Source organism: Aotus nancymaae, unplaced genomic scaffold (genome assembly GCF_030222135.1).
Source record: "Aotus nancymaae isolate 86718 unplaced genomic scaffold, 86718_ANA_hifiasm-v0.15.2.pri h1tg000003l, whole genome shotgun sequence".
In the NCBI taxonomy this organism is placed as follows: domain Eukaryota; kingdom Metazoa; phylum Chordata; class Mammalia; order Primates; family Aotidae; genus Aotus; species Aotus nancymaae.
In genome coordinates, this window is record NW_026988414.1 from 50,123,421 (window position 1) to 50,136,299 (window position 12,879).

Sequence of the window (12,879 nt, forward strand, 5' to 3'; positions counted from 1 at the left end):
AGACCAAATTAAAAGTGCCTTTGGAATGATGAATTTTACAGCAAGGGAAAAGATGATATGGAAAATTTTCTTAAACTAAGCAACCCTAAATATAAACAGTCTTAACTTTGTAATGAAGCAATATTTACAATAAGAGGATAGCTAATGTAAGTTATAACAGCAGAGTATAAAAATAAGTACAATAGCTAATTTCATAATTCATTTCTCATGACAGAAGAATGTGCTCTTATCTGTAGACCAGAGCAATTCTACCAAAAATAAGACCATAGCTGGGAGTGCCAGGTGTCAAATTAATGAAGGACTTTAGCTATCAAAGGAGGTTGCTTCAGTGCATCTGGCTTCTCTTTCATGGAAACTGGCAAAACATCACTTGTCCTAATCCTACAAATGTAGATGTTTTAAACAGGTTGAGACAGACACATTTTATAGGCCAGCATGAAAAGAAAAACAATCACAGGAAAGATATAATTATAGGGTAATAAAAACATAAACACCATTAAATGCATTAATTTTATATTTGGGTTTTTTCCATGATTGACTTACCAACTTATAAGTGCAAGGTTTTGACAAAATCATTTAGAAGTTTTTTATGTATTCATTCTAATACATACATCTTGGATTTGATCTTTTTTTTTTTTAATTGCATTTTAGGTTTTAGGGTACATGTGAAAAACATGCAAGGTTGTTGCATAGGTGCATATGTGGCAATGTGATTTGCTGTCTCCCTCCCCTTCACCTATATCTGGCATTTCTCCCCATGCTATCCCTCCCCAACTCCCCACCCCACCGCTGTCCCCCCCCACTCCCGCCCAACAGACCCCCGTGTATAGTGCTCCCCTCCCTGTGTCCATGTGTTCTCATTGTTCAACACCCGCCTATGAGTGAGAACATGTGGTGTTTGATTTTGTGTTCTTGTGTCAGTTTGCTGAGAATGATGGTTTCCAGGTTCATCCATGTCCCTACAAAGGACGTGAACTCCTCGTTTTTTATGGCTGCATAATATTCTATGGTGTATATGTGCCACATTTTTCCTGTCCAGTCTATCATCGATGGGCATTTGGGTTGGTTCCAGGTCTTTGCTATTGTAAACTGTGCTGCAATGAACATTCGTGTGCATGTGTCCTTGTAGTAGAACGATTTACAATCCTTTGGATATATGCCCAGTAATGGGATTGCTGGGTCAGATGGAATTTCTATTTCTAGGTCCTTGAGGAATCGCCACACTGTTTTCCACAGTGGTTGAACTAATTTACACTCCCACCAACAGTGTAAAAGTGTTCCTATTTCTCCACATCCTCTCCAGCATCTGTTTTCTCCAGTTTTTTTAATGATCGCTATTCTAACTGGCGTGAGATGGTATCTCAATGTAGTTTTGATTTGCATTTCTCTAATGACCAGTGATGATGAGCATTTTTTTAAATGTTTGTTGGCCTCATGTATGTCTTCTTTTGTAAAGTATCTGTTCATATCCTTCGCCCATTTTTGAATGGGCTTGTTTGTTTTTTTCTTGTATATCTTTTTTAGCTCGTTGTAAATTCTGGATATCAGCCCTTTGTCAGACGGGGAGGCTGCAAAAATTTTTTCCCATTCTGTTGGTTGCCGATTCACTCTATTGACTGTTTCTTTTGCCATGCAGAAGCTGTGAAGTTTGATTAGGTCCCATTTGTCTATTTTGGCTTTTGTTGCCATTGCTTTTGGTGTTTTGGTCATAAAGTCCTTGCCTACGCCTATGTCCTGAATGGTTTTGCCTAGGTTTCCTTCTAGTATTTTTATGGTGTTAGGTCTTATGTTTAAGTCTTTAATCCATCTGGAGTCAATTTTAGTGTAAGGTGTCAGGAAGGGGTCGAATTTCTGCTTTCTGCATATGGCTAGCCAGTTTTCCCAACACTACTTATTGAACAGGGAATCCTTTCCCCATTGCTTGTTTTTATCAGGTTTGTCAAAGATCGGGTGGTTGTAGATATGTTGTGTCACCTCTGACGCCTCTGTTCTGTTCCATTGGTCTATATCTCTGTTTTGGTACCAGTACCATGCTGTTTTGATTACTGTAGCCTTGTAGTAGAGTTTGATGTCCGGTAGTGTGATGCCTCCTGCTTTGTTCTTTTTGCTTAGAATTGACTTGGCTATGCGGGCTCTCTTTTGGTTCCATATGAAGTTTAAGGTGGTTTTCTCCAGTTCTGTGAAGAAGGTCATTGGTAGCTTGATGGGGATAGTGTTGAATCTGTAAATTACTTTGGGCAGTATGGCCATTTTCACAATATTAATTCTTCCTAACCATGAACATGGAATGTTTCTCCATCTGTTTGTGTCCTCTCTTATTTCATTGAGCAGTGGTTTGTAGTTCTCCTTGAAGAGGTCCTTTACGTTCCTTGTTAGTTGTATTCCTAGGTATTTTATTCTCTTTGTAGCAATTGTGAATGGCAGTTCGTTCTTGATTTGGCTCTCTGTAAGTCTGTTATTGGCTTATAGGAATGCTTGTGATTTTTGCACATTGATTTTGTATCCTGAGACTTTGCTGAAGTTGCTTATCAGTTTCAGGAGATTTTGGGCTGAGATGATAGGGTCTTCTAGATATACAATCATGTTGTCTGCAAATAGAGACAATTTGACTTCCTCCTTTCCTAATTGAATAACCTTTATTTCTTTTTCTTGTCTGATTGCTCTGGCTAGAACTTCCAGTACTATATTGAATAGGAGTGGTGAGAGAGGGCATCCTTGTCTAGTGCCAGATTTCAAAGGGAATGCTTCCAGTTTTTGCCCATTCAGTATGATATTGGCTGTCGGTTTGTCATAAATAGCTTTTATTATTTTGAGGTACGTTCTGTCGATACCTAGTTTATTGAGAGTTTTTAGCATAAAGGGCTGTTGAATTTTGTCGAAGGCCTTCTCTGCATCAATTGAGGTAATCATGTGGTTTTTGTCTTTGGTTCTGTTTATGTGGTGAATTACATTTATAGACTTGCGTATATTGAACCAGTCTTGCATCCCCGGGATGAATCCTACTTGATCATCGTGGATAAGCTTTTTGATGTGCTGTTGCAATCGGCTTGCCAGTATTTTATTGAATATTTTTGCATCTATGTTCATCATGGATATTGGCCTGTAGTTTTCTTTTCTTGTTGAGTCTCTGCCGGGTTTTGGTATTAGGATGATGTTGGTCTCATAAAATGATTTAGGAAGGATTCCCTCTTTTTGGATTATTTGGAATAGTTTCAGTAGGAATGGTACCAGTTCCTCTTTGTCTGGTAGAATTCGGCTGTGAACCCATCTGGACCTGGGCTTTTTTTGGGTGGTAGGCTCTTAATTGCTGCCTCGACTTCAGACCTTGTTATTGGTCTATTCAGGGTTTCGACTTCTTCCTGGTTTAGGCTTGGGAGGAGGCAACTGTCCAGGAATTTATCCATTTCTTCCAGGTTTTCTAGTTTATGTGCATAGAGTTGTTTGTAATAATCTCTGATGATGGTTTGAATTTCTGTGCAATCTGTGGTGATATCCCCTTTATCATTTTTTATTGCATCTATTTGGTTGTTCTCTCTTTTCTTTTTTATTAGTCTGGCTAGTGGTCTGTCTATTTTGTTGATCTTTTCAAAAAACCAGCTCCTGGATTTATTGATTTTTCTGAAGGGTTTTTCGTGTCTCTATCTCCTTCAATTCTGCTTTGATCTTAGTTATTTCTTGTCTTCTGCTAGGTTTTGAGTTTTTTTCATCTTGCTCCTCTAGCTCTTTCAGTTTTGACGATAGGGTATCAATTTTAGATCTCTCCTTTTTTCTCATGTGGGCACTTATTGCTATATATTTTCCTCTAGAAACTGCTTTAAATGTGTCCCAGAGATTCTGGTATGTGGTGTCTTTGTTCTCGTTGGTTTTGAAGAATGTCTTTATTTCTGCCTTCATTTCAGTGTTTATCCAGTCAACATTCAGGAGAAAGTTGTTCAATTTCCATGAGGCTGTGCGGTTCTGGGTTGGCTTCTGAATTCTGAGTTCTAACTTGATTGCACTGTGGTCTGAGAGACTGTTTGTTATGGTTTCCGTTCTTTTGCATTTGCTGAGGAGTGATTTACTTCCAATTATGTGGTCAATTTTAGAGTAGGTGTGATGTGGTGCTGAGAAGAATGTATATTCTGTGGATTTGGGGTGGAGAGTTCTGTAAATGTCTATTAGGTTTGCTTGTTCCAGGTCTGAGTTCAAGTCCTGGATATCCTTGTTAATTTTCTGTCTCGGTGATCTGTCTAATATTGACAATGGGGTGTTGAAGTCTCCCACTATTATTGTGTGGGAGTCTAGGACTCTTTGTAAGTCTTTAACAACTTGCCTTATGTATCTGGATGCTCCTGTATTAGGTGCATATATATTTAGGATCGTTAGCTCTTCTTGTTGCATTGATCCTTTTGCCATTATGTAATGTCCTCCTTTGTCTCTTTTGATCTTTGTTGCTTCAAAGTCTATTTTATCGGAGATGAGAATTGCAACTCCTGCTTTTTTTTGCTCTCCATTTGCTTGGTAAATCTTCCTCCATCCCTTTATTTTGAGCCTTTGTGTATCCTTGCATGTGAGGTGGGTTTCCTGGATACAGCACACTGATGGGTTTTGGCTTTTTATCCAATTTGCCAATCTGTGTCTTTTGATTGGGGCATTTAGTCCGTTTACATTTAGGGTTAATATTGTTATGTGTGAATTTGATCCTGTCATTTTGATGCTAGCTGGCTGTTTTTCCCATTGGTTGATGCAGATTCTTCATTGTGTTGATGCTCTTTACCATTTCGTGCGTTTTTGGAGTGGCTGGTACTGGTTGTTCTTTTCTATGTGTAGTACCTCCTTCAGGAGCTCTTGTAAAGCCGGTCTGGTGGTGATGAAATATCTGAGTACTTGCTCGTTCGGAAAGGATTTTATTTTTCCTTCACTTATGAAGCTTAGTTTGGCTGGATATGAAATTCTGGGTTGAAAGTTCTTTTCCTTAAGGATGTTGAATATCGGCCTCCACTCCCTTCTGGCCTGTAGGGTTTCTGCTGAGAGATCTGCTGTAAGTCTGATGGGCTTCCCTTTGTGTGTAACCCGACCTTTCTCTCTGGCTGCCCTTAGTATTTTCTCCTTCATTTCAACCCTGCTGAATCTGATGATTATGTGCCTTGGGGTTGCTCTTCTAGAGGAATATCTTTGTGGTGTTCTCTGTATTTCCTGGACTTGAATATTGGCCTGCCTTGCTAGGTTGGGGAAGTTTTCCTGGATAATGTCCTGAAGAGTATTTTCCAGCTTGGATGTATTCTCTTCGTCACATTCAGGTACACCTATCAAACGTAGATTAGGTCTTTTCACATAGTCCCATATTTCTTGTTGACTCTGTTCATTTCTTTTTACCCTGTTTTCTCTAATCTTGCCTTCTCGTTTTATTTCATTGAGTTGATCTTCGACCTCTGATATCCTTTCTTCTGCTTGGTCAATTCGGCTGTTGAAACTTGTGCATGCTTCACGAAGTTCTCGTGTTGTGTTTTTCAGCTCCATCAATTCGCTCATATTCCTCTCTAAGTTGTCCATTCTCGTTAACATTTCATCAAGTCTTTTTTCAAGTTTCTTAGTTTCTTTGCATGGGGTTAGAACATGTTCTTTTAGCTCATGGAAGTTTCTTATTATCCACTTTCTGAAAGCTGATTCTGTCATTTCATCACACTCATTCTCCATCCAGTCTTGTTCCCTTGCTGGTGAGGAGTTGCGCTCCCTTGTAGGAGGCGAGGTGTTCTGGTTTTGGGTGTTTTCATCCTTTTTGTGCTGGTTTCTTCCCATCTTTGTGGATTCATCCACCTATTGACTTTGTAGTTGCTGTCTTTCTGATTTTGGTAATTTTAAGTCTGCAGTAGGTGAACTCATAAACCCCCTTTTCTTCCCCCCAGGTGTTCTGTCCCGAGGAGTTAGGGCTTTATGATTTTCCGCTGGCTTGCAATTGTTTTCCCTGCCCACAAGGTGGCAGCCTAGTCACACTTAGCCTGCAGAGGCTTCGCTGAGCTGCTGTGGGCTCCGCCCAGGTTCCGTGTGAACTTCCCTGCAGTCCTGTTTATATGGGTGTAGTTAGAACTGCTTCCGCTATGCTGGCCCGCCCCTGTAGTGATGGAGTCTCTGTAGTGGCGGGTTGTCTTGGTTATGGCAAATTGCCCTGGGAACTGCAGGGTGTTTCCCGGTGGGGGACGCCCCTCCTCCACAGAGCTGGACCGTCCCGGGTTCAGCCGTGTTTCCAGTGGCGCCCTCTTTGCTCGGGAATCTCTTGGCTTAACTCCCTGCCTCAGCTCCCCTTGCTGGCCCAGAGGGGATCCAGTCTCGCTCACTCTGCACAAGGAGCCGCTCCTCCCTGCCCCAGGTGCAGGCCGAGCAGCCTCGCCAGTCCAACCAGCAGCGCTGGCAACCCGTGGAGCTCCTCCACCTGTGAATCTCCTGGTCTGTGGGCAGTAAAAATCCACTGCCCTGTGAGCTGCTGCATCAGCCAAAGCAGTGGCTCTGAGATTCGTGGCGCGCCCTTGTCCGGGAGTCTCCTGGCTTGAATCCCTGCTTCAGCTCCCCTTGCTGGCTCAGAGGGGACTCAGTCTTTCTCACTCTGCTCAACCAGCCACTGCTCCCTGCCCCAGGGCGTAGGCCAAGCGGCCACGCAGGTCAGACCAGCGGCGCTGGTGACCCATGGGGCTCCTCCTCCTGTGAATCTCCTGGTCTATGGGCAGTAAAAAATCGTCTGGAAATGCGGCGTCCGCTCACCCTCTGCGCCTTCTCTCGGAGCTGCAATCCCGACTTCCTCCTAATCGGCCATCTTGGATCGTTCCTTGGATTTGATCATTTTTATAGGAGATTGGTATAATTGGCTATTGAATAGAATAGAGGATTTAGAATGATTTTTATCAAGTCCAGAGAGAGAAAGAGAGAGAGAGAGAGAGAAGTAGTTGCCACTTTGAACTTCCTAGATACCTACAAATTAATACATTATCAGGAGTAACAGTTCCTTTTTATTATCCTCTTGAAGCCATCAATACTTTCCTTCTTCAACTTATATTAAAGCACAGGCATATTGGAAGACAACTGTGTAATCTTGGCAAGTTTTTAAACTTTCCAATTTAGTATCCTCAATTGTAAAATGCAGAGGATAATAACTACTTCAGAGGGTCACTTTATACAGTGTAAGATTCAATAAATGATGGTGAAGATTTTAGTGCCTGAAGAAAAGCCAGAGTCAAAAAGATGTGCCTCATGTTGATCCTCCTGTGCAGCCCCTGATGAATATAGTTGACAGCCAGCTCCTCATGGGAATGTTGGCTCACAGATTCATGAGATCAGCAGCAGGAACAAAATGAGCTCCTTTGTGGATACCAGCCGAAAGTATGACTTCTTTTTGGGAGGTGTAAAGAAGTGTGCATGTACATGTGTGTGTGTGATATGCCTATATTGTGTGTTTAAATAGAGGTAGGCATTTTAATAAGAATTAAGCCTAATTAAGATATGCAAGTTTTAAGGAGAATTGTAGATAACTTTTTCTGAAACTGAGAGGCACCAGTAAATCTCAAGAAACTTCAGAGAAGAAGCTCCATGCTTCTGGGGTACATAAATGGGCCATTCTAATGCTCCTCTTCTTCAAGGACAGTCACACTGGGCAGTTCCAGACCTTAGCTTCTGGCCCTGCTCTCTCACCTTAAGAAATCCATTCCACCTCACCTTAGACCGGTGAGCTGCTTAATCCCTATGGAGGTTCCCGAGATACCTCTGATAAATACAGATCAACTTTACTTCTGTAAAATGCTTCATTGAAAAATAATCATGTGATAAGATATGTTTGGAAAAGGTAGCATATTAGAGCCTCACTTGTGGATATTCACCCTCTATGGTAGAGTATTAAAGTCTTTAAAAAGTCTTATTTAACCCAATTTCCTAAATACTGTTTGATCACTTAATTTTTTATGTAATTTTATTTGCTATCTTGCATAATTACTGTTCTTAAGAATATACTTTAGGAAATACTAATACAGACATGGCTTTCTTGTTGCCACAGAAGTTAAACTGTTTTTAATGCAAAAATATTACTATAGCAACATAGCATTTTAACATAATTCTTGCATTTTTTTTAATTTGCACTTTTCCCATACATTCTCATTTTACCCTGTCACCTCTCCCTACATAAAGGTTCCGTGGTGCTTAAGGGAATGGGACAGCATGGGCTTTCTTTCCTGGTTTCTGTCTGTTTTCCTCACTTTTTATGGCTCATTTGTTGAGTTTTAGAGTCTCAAATTCACTTGAGATTAGATCTGAGGAGGAAAAAAGACAAAATCTTAGAAACAGAAGAAAAGAATCTGATATTGCTGATATTCATATATATATATATGAATATATATATATGCAAACGTTTTATCTGATGGATATATATATATGTGTATATATATATATATATTTGCAAACGTTTTATCCATCAGACAGAAAGGAGCATAAACCCTCCATGTACAGAGCCTCAAACCTCTACTCATTTTACTCAAAAGTAAACTGAGTATAAAGAGTGCAGAACTCCTATATCCTCACTCTGCAAATTCTAAGCTTGTAAGAAATTCATAAATAACAAGGCTGTCTGAAGAGCCACAATTCCACCCTTATAATGCTAAATTGTATAGTGAGTGTGGAGAAGGTATATATTACTGCTTCTCAGAAACAATATCTGAGCTTTGCCCTATAGTAGCTGCTTACAATTTACCTACAGACATAACCTAATTTATGAAGAAATTCTATCTTCCATTTTCATACAAAATGGAAGGGAAAATCAAAATGTATTGATTTTTTTTCCAGGGCTTGGGCTAAGTAGAGGCAAATTATCCTCACTGGTGATACAACGTAAAGCGATAGTCTATATTAGTTGATATGCACTCTAAATACAAGCTTTCTTACGATGTTCAATTACCTAAACTGGCCTTAGTTAAATGTTAAAGACTCTCTGTTACAGCAAGAAAAAATATCCGAAGGCAAATCTAAGAGGACAATAGACACAAGGAGATCAAATAAAACTAGCAAGAGATATTGTTTTAACCATTGGCAATTTTCTCCTCAGACCTTTGCTTTCTAGCCACATTCTCCCACAGTAAAGAGCAAGCAAATTCCAGTGAAACTAACTGAACAATTTTGAAGACAAGCAGTGTGTGAAACAAGTCTCTGGTATCAGTTCATGTTAGACAAACAATAAATGAATATGTTTCTTAGTATGCAGTCTGGGTCATTTCCAAGCTGTATGATTTAACAAATAGGACCCACAAGCCATGAGCCTAATTCGCTTCTCAATTTGGTGACACAGAATGAAAGGGACATTCAGTTGTAAGAAGACCAAATGCAAATATATACATTAAAAATATTTTTATTGGTGTCAAGGAACTAACGTTTTTTCTTTGAGCAAATAATTTCACTTATCTGTGCTGCAATTCCTGCATCTTTATTATATAATAATAAAGTTATTCTAGACAATGTTTAAATTTAAATTGCATGATATAATAACTGTATTTCCCATCCTTTTTCTTTCTTTTTTAAGGACTTAGTTATCCCCAAATGTAAGTATGCAGACTGACTGTGTTATTTTCTGGCGAGTTTTGCAAAAATGTAAGTTCTTAGGTTCTGCTCCTAGAGATTCTGATTCAGTAGGTCTAGGTGGTTTTCAAGAGTTTGCAATTTTAAAAAATATGGTGGGAGTGTAAATTAGTTCAACCATTGTGGAAGACAGTGTGGCGATTCCTCAAGGACCTAGAAATAGAAATTCCATTTGACCCAGCAATCCCATTACTGGGTATCTATCCAAAGGATTATAAATCGTTCTACTATAAGGACACATGCACACGAATGATCATTGCAGCACAGTTTACAATAGAAAAGACTGGAACCAGCCCAAATGCCCATTGATGATAGACTGGACAGGGAAAATGTGGCACATATACACCATGGAATATTATGCAGCCATCAAAAACAATGAGTTCGCATCCTTTGTAGGGACATGGATGAACCTGGAAACCATCATTCTCAGCAAACTGACACAAGAACACAAAATCAAACACCGCGTGTTCTCACTCATAGGTGGGTGTTGAACAATGAGAACACATGGACACAGGGAGGGGAGCACTGCACACTGGGGTCTGTTGGGGGGAAATAGGGGAGGGACAGCAGGGGGTGGGGAGTTGGGGAGAGAGAGCATGGGGAGAAATGCCAGATATAGGTGAAGGGGAGGAAGGCAGCAAATCACACTGCCAGGTATGCACCCATGCAACAATCTTGCATGTTCTTCACATGTACCCCAAAACCTAAAATGCAATAATAAAAGAAAAAAAAATTCATTTTTGCTTGCTCTATGGCTACAAATGTGGTCAATCCTGTGTGCGCTTGAAAAGAATGAGTTATCGAATTACTGGGTACAAGGCTCTCTCTATGCAGACAAATATCCATTAGACCAAGTTTATTAGTTATGTTGTTCAAATATTTTATATCCTTGATGACATTTTTGTCTACGTGATGTATCAATTGCTGAAAAAAGTTAATATCTCCTTTTATGATGATGGCTTTGGTATTTTGGCTAAATTTTGCTTTAGGCGTTTGGTGCTATATTTTAGTGCATGTAGAATTACTGTATCCTCTTGGCAATTTGAAGCTTTTATTATTATACACTGGTCCTCTTTAATGATTCTTTTCAGGCTTAAAATCTATTTTGTCTTAAAATCTATTTTTGTGTTTCTTTTGATAATCATCTCAATAGAAAGGCTGTCATATAATATCCATATATTTATTACATTTATACAGTCTTTTTATTATCCCTTATCTTTTTTTTTTAAACAGATTTTATTTCTAGAAGAGTTTAGGTTTTATAAAAAATTTCCAAGACAGTATATAGTTTTCATATACCTCCTTACTCAGCTTCCCCCATTGTTAATACCTTACATCAATTAGTATGGTACATTTGTTACAATTAATGAACCATCACTGATCCATTATTATTAACTGAAATTTATAGTTTATTCAGATTTCCTTAGTTTTTACTTTTACTGCTCCAGGATTCCATCCTAGATGCCACATTTATTTAGTCATCATGTCTCCATAGGCTCCTACTGGCTATGACAGTTTCTCAGACTTCCCATGTTTTTTATGACTGACAGTTTTTAGGAGTGCTAGTCAAGTATTTTGTAGGGTGCCCCTCTATTGGAATTTGTCTCATGTTTTTCTCATAATTAGACTTGGTTTATGAGTTTTGGGGAGTAAGATTATAAAGTGCCATTCTCATCATACCATATCAAGGCTGCATTCTATCAACATGATTTACCATTCTTGACACTGACCTTGATCATTGGGCTGCGATAGTATTTGTCAGGTTCCTCCATTGTAATGTTACTCTGTTCTCCCCCTTTCCATAGTGTGTTTTTGGAAGGAAGTCATTATGCACAGTCCATACTTAAGGAGTGGGGAATTACGCTCCATCTCCTTATTGGGGGTGTATCCACATGACTTACTTGTAATTCTTCACAAGGGAAATCAGTGTCTTCTTCCCCATTTATTTATTTAATCATTTAAATCATGGATATATATTTTATACTTCGGGTTATAACCCAATACTACTTTATTATGTTGCTGAAACTGCTCCAGTTTTGTTTATTGAGAACTCATTCACTTGGCTCCTCTGCTCCTTTAGAGAGAAAGTGTGTGTGTGTATGTGTGTGTGTGTGTGTGTGTATGTGTAATTTCTTTATTTTCTGGCACTACAAGATTCTCCAGGATTATTATCTATATTTCTTATCCCAGTTCTATATCTGTATTAAACTAACAAAAGTTCATACAAGTGTCTCCAGCTCTATCTTCTGATAGATTTCTTCACCCTTATCTTTCAGTTTTTTATTTCTTCACTTCTCTTATTGGAATTTTAATTTCTAAAAGTGTTTGAAATTATTTGAATGTACCTTAAATATAATGATCCATTCTAATTTAATGAACGCAATATCTTTATCTGTTTGAGAACATTAATGATGGGGTTTTCATTTTAATTGTCTTCTTCCTGCAGAGTCTCCATTTCTCCAGGTTGCTGAGCCCCTGCTCCCTCTGCCATTTGCTTGTTTAATCACTGTATTTCCTATGAAATGCCGTCTTCATGTATCTCTGTGTCCTTGACACATATTTACCTGGAAACCCTGAGCATATGGGTGAAACATGTCAATTGTAAGCATCACTCTAAAACAGGGCATCTTAGCCTTTTTTGTACCACTAATCACTGGCAGTCTAATGAAGTCAATGTACCCTTCTTAGAAGTATGTTTTGAAGTATACAAAATAAAATACATAGGATTAAAAAGGCACACATTTTATTTAAAATGAAAACAAATTCTACAAAATACAGTTATTAAAATATATAAAAACAAATCAGTGATACATAAGTGTATTGCTTACTAGTATAGTAAATAATATCTAGTGGCATGTCTGATAACTAGTTTAATTTCAGTAATGAGTGCAAACAGTATTTTTGAGACAGCTGCAACACTAGAATGTGACAGGCATTATTCTGTTTATCTATTACTGGATTTGTTTGCTAATATTTTATTTAGGATTTTTGCACATATATTTATGAGAGAAATCAGTTTGCAATTTCCTTTTCTTGTAATGTTTTTGTCAGATTTCAGTATCAATGTTATTTTGTCTTCAGAAAATTATTTAGGCTGCATTCTACTTTTTTCCTGTTTTCTGGAATAATTTCTGTCAGGTTAATTTATGTATTAGATTTGTGAGGTTAGTTTTTAACATAGTTAGAAAAATTGAATGGTGAAGTGATTTGGATGTGGAGATGTTTTTGTGAGAGAGTTTAAAATTATATACTCAATTTCTTTTTTTCTTTTCTTTTTTTTTTTTTTTTGAGTCA

At 38.5% G+C, this 12,879-nt stretch overlaps 1 pseudogene; it reads right to left on the reverse strand.

Annotated features, from left to right (window-relative positions):
• The window catches only part of LOC105715612 (far upstream element-binding protein 2-like), a 46,590-nt pseudogene extending 35,233 nt beyond the window's left edge, over positions 1–11,357 (reverse strand).
• Positions 11,358–12,879: the final 1,522 nt, after the last annotated feature.